Source organism: Bactrocera oleae, chromosome 6 (assembly GCF_042242935.1).
Source record: "Bactrocera oleae isolate idBacOlea1 chromosome 6, idBacOlea1, whole genome shotgun sequence".
Classification (NCBI taxonomy): Eukaryota; Metazoa; Arthropoda; class Insecta; order Diptera; family Tephritidae; genus Bactrocera; species Bactrocera oleae.
In genome coordinates, this window is record NC_091540.1 from 27910122 (window position 1) to 27920880 (window position 10759).

General features: G+C 33.4%; 1 long non-coding RNA gene across 1 annotated transcript; it reads right to left on the reverse strand.

Moving 5' to 3' along the window:
* Nucleotides 1-3493, reverse strand: LOC106623071 (uncharacterized). The gene is made up of 3 exons (XR_001330976.3): nt 3220-3493; nt 318-802; nt 1-188 (listed from the first exon to the last, which is right to left on the reverse strand). It is a non-coding gene; the product is annotated as an uncharacterized lncRNA (long non-coding RNA).
* Nucleotides 3494-10759: the final 7266 nt, after the last annotated feature.

A 10759-nucleotide genomic window follows, 5' to 3' on the forward strand; every position in this document is an offset into this window, starting at 1 on the left:
TATACTTAAAAAACGTTTTCATAGACTTTATTCGTCAATAATCCACTTATTTTTGTTTAAAGATAAGAATTTATTGACGGTTTTAGACTTCAGCCTGGCTAAATATTTTCTTCGACGTGGTAGAAGTAGCTGGTACACAAAGGTATCGACTGGCACAGATGTTGAGAGACATTGAATCATTTTTGTTGCTTTGTAATAGAAAAATAAATAAATTTATAAGAGACATTTGGTGCCAAAACTATGCATTACATAAACATATTTTTATATTATATATCTAAAGATGTTTACGTTTTCAAAATACCTTTAAAAGTAATTACCTTCCAATAGTCCAAAGATGAAGCATTTGGCCGCTCGAGACGGACTGCAATTATTGCATCCACTCGGTTTGATTCAATCTTCTCTTAATTTTTTTTTCATTGAGGAAACATCAGCGATTGAGGAGGAACGAAAATTTTCTCTTTTGCGTCCAAAATACTTGCCTTTTTTGTGACGGTGCGGTTTTCGTAATGAAAAAGACGTATTTTTATGCGCTCTATCAAAAAACTAGCCAATACAAACTCGGCAGATGTTTTCACGAAAATAGTGGAATTATCAAAGAAATGCTGACAGTGTTGCTAGATGAAGTTTGCGCAGTAGCATCTTAAAAAGGAGCAAGGGGTTTGCATAAATCCGCTAAAATCAATACCTCGTCGGCAATGAGTGGTGATGGAGCCTTTGAGTTACAAAGTAGTCCTTTCGAAATTGAATCACTGGTTGCTTAAACACGTTTCACCATAAAATTGGCACTATGGCTTGGATGGTTCTAACATAATAAAAGTGTATAAAATAGTAGTATTAAATAATATTTTTATTATTTTAAAAATGTACATACGCCAAACCAAGGATGATTTTACACCTAATTAATCGAAACCTTCGTGCAACCAAGGTTAGAACGAGAGAATGATTTAACACCTATTGAAAGGATTTGGAGATATTACAGACCATTCCAAACTGCGAGGCGAAAAGTTATAACACGTTGATGGGTGCATTAGAAAGACGGAATGATAGTGAGCACAGGAAGCAGATTTTCCAAATCGAGGTGCAAAATCGCCCCAAGAAAATCAACGAGTCTGTACAGAGTTTTCTACAAAGAGGTTAGCTCACCTAGCTTATGCACATAAGTCCGCGGAGTTCATCGAGGAAACGAATATTCGGATCTTCATTACTGGAATAGCATGTTCAAAATTGACCATTTCGGAAACCGTTTCCCATGATCTCACACAGAAAACTGCATCCCTACTTAGCAATCTTAAAGCCCATAAATTGGAAATAGAAAAATACAAATTACGTGAAAAAATTAACAACATGCAGAAAGCACTGGAAATTTGCAGAAGCGCTTAAGAAAAATGATGGTGTGGTTAAATGCTTCAACTTCGAAAAAATGGCCATATTGCACGGAAAGCTGAGATGATCAAGCAAATGTCAAATCAAACCGATCGTTAAACTAAAGCGAGCCAGCCGAAAAGGGCACGGGCTGCCCCCCGCAAGCAAATTCCATGTAATCTTCATTTTACAAATAAGTAGGAATTCGAGTAACCTTGCCGTAATTGGATATGTAGACGGTAAAAAGCGCATACTGACTGGATACGGGGGCGTCACATTCAATAATTCGATCTAATCTAGTTATTAAGCAAATAAGACCGTTTGCTGGGCCAAAGTTGCGTGCTGCAACTGAAGAAGGTACTCAAGTTCTCGGAAAAGTAGTGTGTAAGGTCGTAATTGGAAAGACAGCAATGTTACACAATTTTATAGTCTCAGATATTGTCGACGAAGTCATAATTGGAGTAGACTTTCTGGCGAATCAAGTAATCAAAATGACATGAAGAATCAGATTATGATCTGTACAAATATGGAAGTGCCACTTATATTCGGTTCGGATAACAAGTAATACGTTAGACGAGTTAAAATAACAGAGAGCTCGCAGATTCCATCAAAATCAGAAGCAGTTATTTGGGCAGAAATAGATGGAGATTATAGGACAAGCAAATTACGGGTTGTAGATGCAACAGAAGAATCTGCTGCAAACTTACTTATAGGCAAAATCGTGACTTTGACAAGACCAGATAAACGTATTCCAGTAAGAGTACTTAATGAGTGCAAGTCACCAATCAAACTATCCAAAGGAGCTATATTAGGGCAGTGGCAAAAGATTGAGGTCGAAATATGTCTTGAGGAAGATTCCATTGACGAAAACAAGGTATTGTCCAAATTGATGCATTGACCCAGAAATTAGGGGCAAACCATTAAAATAAGGCTAAATTACTCCCTCTCAGAGACTTATCCATATTTGTAAAGACGATTCCAAATCAGGAAGAGTCAAAGTTGTGAAACATTTATTAACACAGGTGATGCAAGACCATTCCGCCAGGCTCCTTGAAGCGTTCCATTAGCAAAACGTGAAGACGGACCGGTTTGCTGTACATGAAACAACAGGGCAAACAACAGCAAGAGTAATTTTTGGTAACGATCTTCGTTTACAGATTGATTTTAAGTTGATAGTTAACGCTATCGAAGGAAGGAATGCTAAAGAAGTAAATAGCATCCTAGAAGACGATATGAGGGATATATGTGCATTGCGCTGTCTCCCAAATTACAGTGTAGTTTGGAAAGACCATACCAGGTAATTAAACGTCTCAACGATGTAGTGTATCGTGGTGTATAAAATGAAGGAAGTTCATCTGGACCAGTTTGCAGCGTATGGTACGGCCATGTGTCTAATCAGGACAATCAGACTTAGGTGGAGAGAAATTCGTAGTTAACAGAATGTTCGAATAGCTAAGTTTTTGTAACAATCTACTAATAGGAGCTGCCGGATTGTACAGCAGAGACAGTTCTAATTAGAGTACTGCTTAGTAAAGAGTTATAAGTAATAAGTTGTAAACTCGAATAACAATCTAGTGAAAGAACTCAAGAATGAGTTACAAGGCAGACGATTTATCGAGAAATCTGTCAAAATACTAAGACACTCATGAAAAGTAGCATGGTTTTTGCGCTTTTTTTAGCACAGCTGACACTGATTTTTTATTATATATTAAAAATTAAAAACTCATATTAAAGACAGAAGCTGATACTTAACAAAGCACAACTCGATATTTTGAAATTCGACAGTCTAAACTATTGCATACTCAAAAGCTGAAAAATACAATTTTTGACAAATAAATTAATAAATATATAGTTTACCTTTTATTAGTTAGTACAAATATCCTTGTTTTGTTTTAAGAATTGAAATTTTTGTTGTTTACGAAAACGTTATAAAGAGACGTTTTCTGTCATGCCGAAAATACTGGCAACTACGTAGTTCGCGTTGCTGATTTTATGCTGGCTAAGGCCCCTGCATACAACGGTTAAAAACTGCGCATTTCAAAATTTGAAATTTGAAACATAAAAATTAATGAAATATGAGAAACAATCCCTACTAGTCCACACCCTGGCGAGTTAGATAGCAAAAGTTATCGATTTCTATTAGAAATGTACAAAAAGAGAACTTATCGTGTAAAAATTAAAAGTTTAATAATTGTGAATAGCTTAAAAGTCAAACGGATATCCAATAAAATTTAAAGATAAATCCACATTCGTAATAAAACAATAATATTAAAATTATATTTAAAACAAATAAGGAAGTACTAAGTTCGGATGTAACCGAACATTTTATACTCTCGCATAGTCAAATGGCATTCTCGTTTGAGATTTCTTTATATATTTTAATAATTAGAAGTAGGAACTGTTGCATCAGTTATTTACATTCAGTGAAATTAATTAGAACAATTTGTAAATCGTTCTTGTGTTTTTTTGCATACGCTTATAATCGATTTTATATAGAATGAATTGCAACTGTATTGATGTATGAAAAGAAATCGTTTTTTGACAATGAATAACATATTTTATTTATTTTATCGATATTATCATACATGTTCAGCTTAAATATAATAAATATTAACAACTTTAAAAATTATATTATTATAATAATTTGTATATAATACTTACAATATTAAACAAATATATCTAAATTAAATTCCTTTTCTCCTTATACTATTAATTTCTATCATATCTTTATACAATAATGTCTCATATAATAACAAATTATACATATAATTTAAATTTTCTTAATTAGGATTTACATATTTTTCTTAAAATCATCTTAAAAACTATTGCAATTAGTCTGAAAACTTTAGTTCGGCAGGTGTAGTTAAATATTCTACACCAAGCAGGGAACTAAAGTTTTTTTTCTTGGAGCAGATTTCCTATTGTAGTCCCTGTAGACATTAAACCAATGTTAAAATCTCCAACAATTAGCACATTTTGATTGCATAACTCAGTAGTACGGACTTCCTGAAGTTCCACAATTAAACGTCTGACGGGGTATGCTGAATTTCTGTATAGAACCAGAATATTAATATTGAAACATTTAAACAAATCTGCTTCTAAAACTTTGTCCTGAATAAACTTTCTTTACAGCATTTGGTTCTATAGAGCGAGCAATACTTTGCATATATTATAATTCCCCGTTTATTTCTGTTGCTAGTTTCCGTGCTATCTATCCTCAGCTCGTTAATTTAGTAAATCCTTGTATATCAAAATTTTCGCAAGGATAACTCCAAGTTTCTACAAAACATAAAATATTTGAAGATAGCATCAAACAGTCTCTTTTTATGTCATTAATTTGAGCGTGAAGACTGAACATTATGGAATAAAACTTAAAGTCCTGATGTTCGGGAAATCATAAAATTGAAACTTGTTGTCAGAGCTTTATTTGTGTTCAATTCCCTCAGTTCCCTAAATACATAATCCGATTCAGAAAATTTGTTAGGAGGAATAAAATTTCCTATGATGAATAGACCTTCTGCGGTAGTAGTTCGACTACAATAGTATGAATTACAACTTTATTATACTTATGTGGCACCGGAACAACAAAAAACTTATTTCTTTCAATTGAAATTTGTTCATTTCTTTTATAATGAACTTCTTTAGAACTTTTTCAATTGGTGTCCAAGAACTTTCTAGAGGATGAGGCTTTTTTGATCGTGCTATCAAACCAACAGAAGTTCCAAAAATTTAATCCACAGAGTTGTTGGAAAAAAACAATAGAAATCAATTTGAATAAGTTGTGCAGCTGCCCCATTAACTATGATGGCTTGGTGTATACGTGTTTATATTCACTATAATCATATATTTTGGGAAGGTTTTTAGTGTCAATTCATAGGGCAGTCCGTGCGTTTCAGAAGTTTTTAAAAGTGTAATTCTTTCCAAAATATTCACATTTTCACTTAAACCAATTTCTTTAACTGAGTATTGTGTAGTTGAAAGGATAGCTTCCGTTGGGATTCGACTTAGCTTAAGGGCATTGAAATTATTTGTCTCTTTATTGGACCAAAAAAATGTATGGTATCATCAGGAACTTCCTCGAAATTAACTACTCGAGTTTCAGTGAGTGAATTGTCCTCATTTGTCATAGTACCAGGTGGCATATGGTTTAATGCAATTGCAAAGGCCCGATTCTCCCGTTGTGTCATTATTTCTGTTAATTCAAAGGGGAACCAGCTAAAGTGCTATATAAATCATAGGGATAAGGAGATAATATCCACCTATCTTCAACAGGTGAGAAATGCTTCAAATCACCAAACACTATGTTCAATACACCACCGAAAGGGCTGTCTGTTTTGAAAATTTGTTTTAATCTCGCATGAACAGAGCTAAACATACGAGCGCCTACGATCGATATTTCATCAATGATGATTAATTTTAAATCGATAAGTCTGGAATACAATGAATTAGCTGTGTCATTGCTAAGTGGAATCAACTCTCTATTTAACTGATTAACAGGTAAAGAGAATATTGAATGAACGGTCATTCCACCTATTCCGAATGCTGCTTTACCCGTAGGGGCGCAAAGAAGAACTTTTAAGGAACTTGGATTGGATCCAGGTGTAGAATCATAACGATGGTTAAGAGCTTGATATATTGCAGATATCAAACGACTATTTCCTACACCTGCACTGCGCGCAACCAACTAATAAAATAAGCGATAGATTCTTTGCTTAGTATTTAGACTTTGAACTAAAGAAAAAAATTCCTCAGCTGGAATTAAAGAGGGTAGTTCGATAAATCTAATATTGCAATTATATTCAGTGCCATTATTATCGTTAAATCTTCACCATGCAAGTTCATCAAATTTATATTTGGGTTTATTTCTGGAAGTGCCAACACTCTGAACTCGTTTTCCACGATAGGTAGTTCATTTTGAGCACCTTCCTCTATCTCTATTTCATTATAAAGACTTTCTAGAACATTTTCAAGTTTTCTTTGCTCAAAGACATCATATTTTCTTTGATTTTCCTCAATTAGAATACGATGTGTTATGCAAGTCTGCTCATTATTGTTTTCAATGAGATCTTGCTGTTCATTTCGCCAAGGATAGTAAAGCATTACCATTTCGCGGAAATACTCAACTCTGGCCAAATCTGGGTTAAACCTTCTATACCGAATAATACAAGGTTTGTTACGTTTTTTCACAAAACCGCTACCGTCTTTAAGAGGCATGACAACCTCGATTTCTGATATATTATCGCCTTCCCTCTCTGTCCTCTTGTGCTCTTCTACTATTTTTTAAATATTATAGATGCAAAATCTGCTAAACAAAGAGTTTCTAACTGATCGGATCTTTGAACATAACGGTCTAAAATACCGGCTACGAATATTTCAGTCGAACCTGAAGGAAAGTTATGAAGTTTCGCTCTAGGTTTTACCATTCCAACACGTTCCTCAGGTCGTGAGGTGTTTATAAAAATGTCTGCATTACTTGCTTTCGAAAGGTGGAGCCCAATGCATCAATACACTGCTTCTTGTGCAGATATTTCTGTGCCTGATATAAATTTGTGACCTATATGTTTAAGTTTTTGCTTAACAGTATAATTTCCAGCATTTACTCTTGATATAGCTTCATTTTAGAGCCTAGAAATTTCCATTTTACTTGCTAATAAGATTAAATATATAATATATGAACAGCAAGCATATGCATCCAGTATAAGTTGGATATCCATATGTGCTCAATGAAGTTCCAAAATCAAAGGATTTTAAGCGTTTATAAAACGATTTTGTAATTTCCATCTTAGAAAAATTTTAGGTTTTGAGAAACTTGATTTAAGTGCTAACAAATAGTCATCAAAAGACATATTTATTCCACTACCATTTTCAAAATCTCTTAAATTAGAAATGTCTTCTGTAGTCATATTTGAATTTAAAACATTTTGAGTTGTGAACAAGTTTTCCTTGTGTCTTTCTAAATTTTGACTGGTTTCTGTAAGAGGTAGCAATACTTGCGTTCACGGCATTGGTGGATATGGAATACCAAAATGACAAAACTTTTGTCCTCTTATTTCCCTACTTATCTTTTAAAAGCTTAAGAAATTGCGATAGTCAAAATATCTAGCACAAGTAACCGCGTCTGACCGAATTAAGCGATATCTATCTTGGATTGTTAAACTGTTGGCTTCCTCTTCCGAAATATCTTTAGAATCAACAGTTTTGAAATGATTTTTTTTTTTTTAACAAAGTTTTCGTTTAAAATATTTTGAGCTGTAACTCGGTTGCGGTCTGAAAACTTTCTAAGACAAATGGATGTACTATTCTTATCTATCTATCTTGAACTATGTCAATTGGTATTTGTCCATAACCTGGCGCTATGACTATATATAGTTATAGTAAAAGTTTTCTACAGGAATATTGTCCAAAATAGTTTCTTGGCCGCCTAGACCCGTGGGAATATTATTGAATGAGGGATTATCGTGAGAAGTTTGTGCCGCACGAATAGATTGAACCAATCGGAAATCCTCTGCAGATGCAAAAAATCATCTTGGTTATTAAATTCTGAAATCCAGTTCTCATTAATATCTATATTGTGCGCACGATACCGAGGGGTTTTCACTAAGAATTGCAAAGCTTCCATAATCTTTACATCATGATTGTATTTCAAACGCCTTCTTAAGTGAATTTGTATCACATGAGCCTCATCAAGGGACCTTGGTAGAGATGTCACAAAAGGCACGGATTGTCATAAAAGGCAATCTAGGCATTATGAGACGTTCTTCAATTAAACCTTTCAAACAATTCGGTATTTCAGGAAAGTCTAGACCGTTGGCCAAACATTTATGGAACGTTCTTTTTAACAATTATATTTTTGCAAAAAGGCACAAATACATATTTCAGTAGGGCCCTTATTAATATTTTGGAAATAAATGTTTTTGAAATCTGTTAAATTGACACTATAATCAGTTTCTACAACAATATTTTCTCTCGTTAATCGGATTCGTTGAGACTGCCTTTCGTTTTCAGTTTGCCTATTAACCGGGTTATCTCTACGAAAAATGTCTTCCCTCATATCCCTCCTACTAAGTTGTCGACGTTGTGTTTCTCTATCAAGCTCTTCTCTGCTTATGTCAGGATTTCTTCTTGCATATTCTTTTTGCATTTGCTCACGAATGTGCTCTAGACGCTCTACTTCTTGCGCGAAGTTCTCTATGATCCCTAGTGTTCCTACTTTGCTCATCATAACGTACCTCGGGGTCTTCGCGCCGAGATCTATGACCTCGAGTATTTCTTATTTGCTCTTCAGAGCGAATTTGTGGATCTTGCCGCCTTGTTCTAGGTTGAACAGTATTTACAACGTCTTGCCCTAGTTGAAAAGTATTTAAATTTTGTTCAAAAAACCGTACCTCGAGATTTTCCCGCCTGGTTCTATGTTGATTTGTATTGATAATTTGTACGGACAGACGTACATCAGAATCTAACCTACGATTAGCATGACTGACAGAATTTTGTGACTGCTCACTATCTCTATATAAAGAGTTTGCACGAAGAACTTGCAACATGTTGCTACAAAGTATAATAGTTTTGTTATGGTATATTTTTGTACACACAGCTTACGTACTTTTGTATACCTATATATAACATAGATATTCATTAACATAATAATACATATTTGTATTTTAGAAATTAGTAGTTTATTTCATTGTATTGAAATTAGGTGCTCGGAAAACCCCTCCGTAAATTGCTTTTGTCTAACGCTTTTTAAACAGGGGGATCTATGGTACCTATTTTGAAAGGTCTGCTCATGACAGCTAAATTAACAATAACTTACATGTAATAAAGTATAGTATACACATATTTATGTAGAGTATGTACATATATTTTCCTCTTCCTGTCTTAATATCTATAAAAATAAGCTGCCAACGGCTCTGGGTAAATCCCAAAAAGTACTTACATGTAATTTTCTTGAGTTTACAGCTCATCTCATGACCTTCATATTAAAATGTGTCGCAAAACTGAAATAATAGACAATAGCATTTAAGCCGATGTGGTCGCAGTTTATCTATTACCATATAAGAACGATCTTTAGCCCTTTTGATACGACACTACTAACATTTATTTCACGTGATTTTTTCTAGAAAGATATTTTTGCTCTACACAAAGTCCAGCACTCTAAGAAACTTTTTTACATTGTTGTTTGGTATATTTTGTAATAAGTTCAACATGATGGCTGAGAAAATATAAATACTTCTCCACTGATTATCACCAAATATTAGAAGAAATGTTTGTATGTAGAAATCTATATCTATCTCGGTTAGATTTAGGTGATGTAAACAGCCGTTTGGTGAACAAACTCTTGCAGCATGTTGCGAAACTATAAAAATGTTGCGAACGAATTTAACATTTATTATTCGATTAATATTTGATATCTTACTAACTTATGTTATTGATTATAGCTTTCTTTAGTGTACTACTATTTTTTTTCTCCGAAATATCAACTTTAACAAAAAGAAGCTATTTAACACAAACATGCTATATGAGATATAAACCGAACCAAAGGGGTTAGATTTAACATGTTGCTGTTGCACCAGAGGAGTGGAAATCAGTATATATATTCATATTATTCATTCATATGCAACGATAAACTACATTATTTTTAAGAAAAACTGTCCATTTAATTTCATTAAATTATCAAATTAACGAAAAAAGAATATACCATAAGTAGTACATTTGAACTGGGAAAATTCGTGGACCGATTTCACAAATTTTCGGCATTAAACTATTGTATATCTAATATTTTACGTTTATATAAATCCAAACGGAAGTTTGAATTTCTTACATAAAGTATGTTGGAGCTAGGGTCAATATATCCCCGATTATGGGTACTAAGGCGGAACCGAGAATTTTGTACTCTTGCAATTCGCAAGAACCAAAGGCCAGAAAATTCCTTCAGGTGTGGCAAAACCTTATATTGAAAAATGTGGAGAAAGAATTAAACATCCATTATAAAATGAAATCGTGATTAAATTACAATCAAATTTGGTATCTTCTTGACTTATATTCAAGGCCATAAACTTAGTCTCGGTTTTATTGCTATATTTTAGTTCGCGACAGCAAAAATTATATTAGAAAAAAAAATCTTGAAGTGAGATATACATAAGTATAAATGTGATATTAACTCGACCAAAGTGGCTAAATTTTATATTATAAGCTTGTTACGGTTTAAAGTCAGGTGGAGAAACGAAAATCATATATATATTGGAGATAAAGAAATATATTAATTTTGACATTGCTCAGCTATACTCGAGCATAGAGAACATATTTTGAATCAATTTTATATATAAAAAAATGTTAATACTCACTGACCGACATATTCGGCATAAAACTGGTTAGAATAAAGAAAAGTATTATAAGTAGT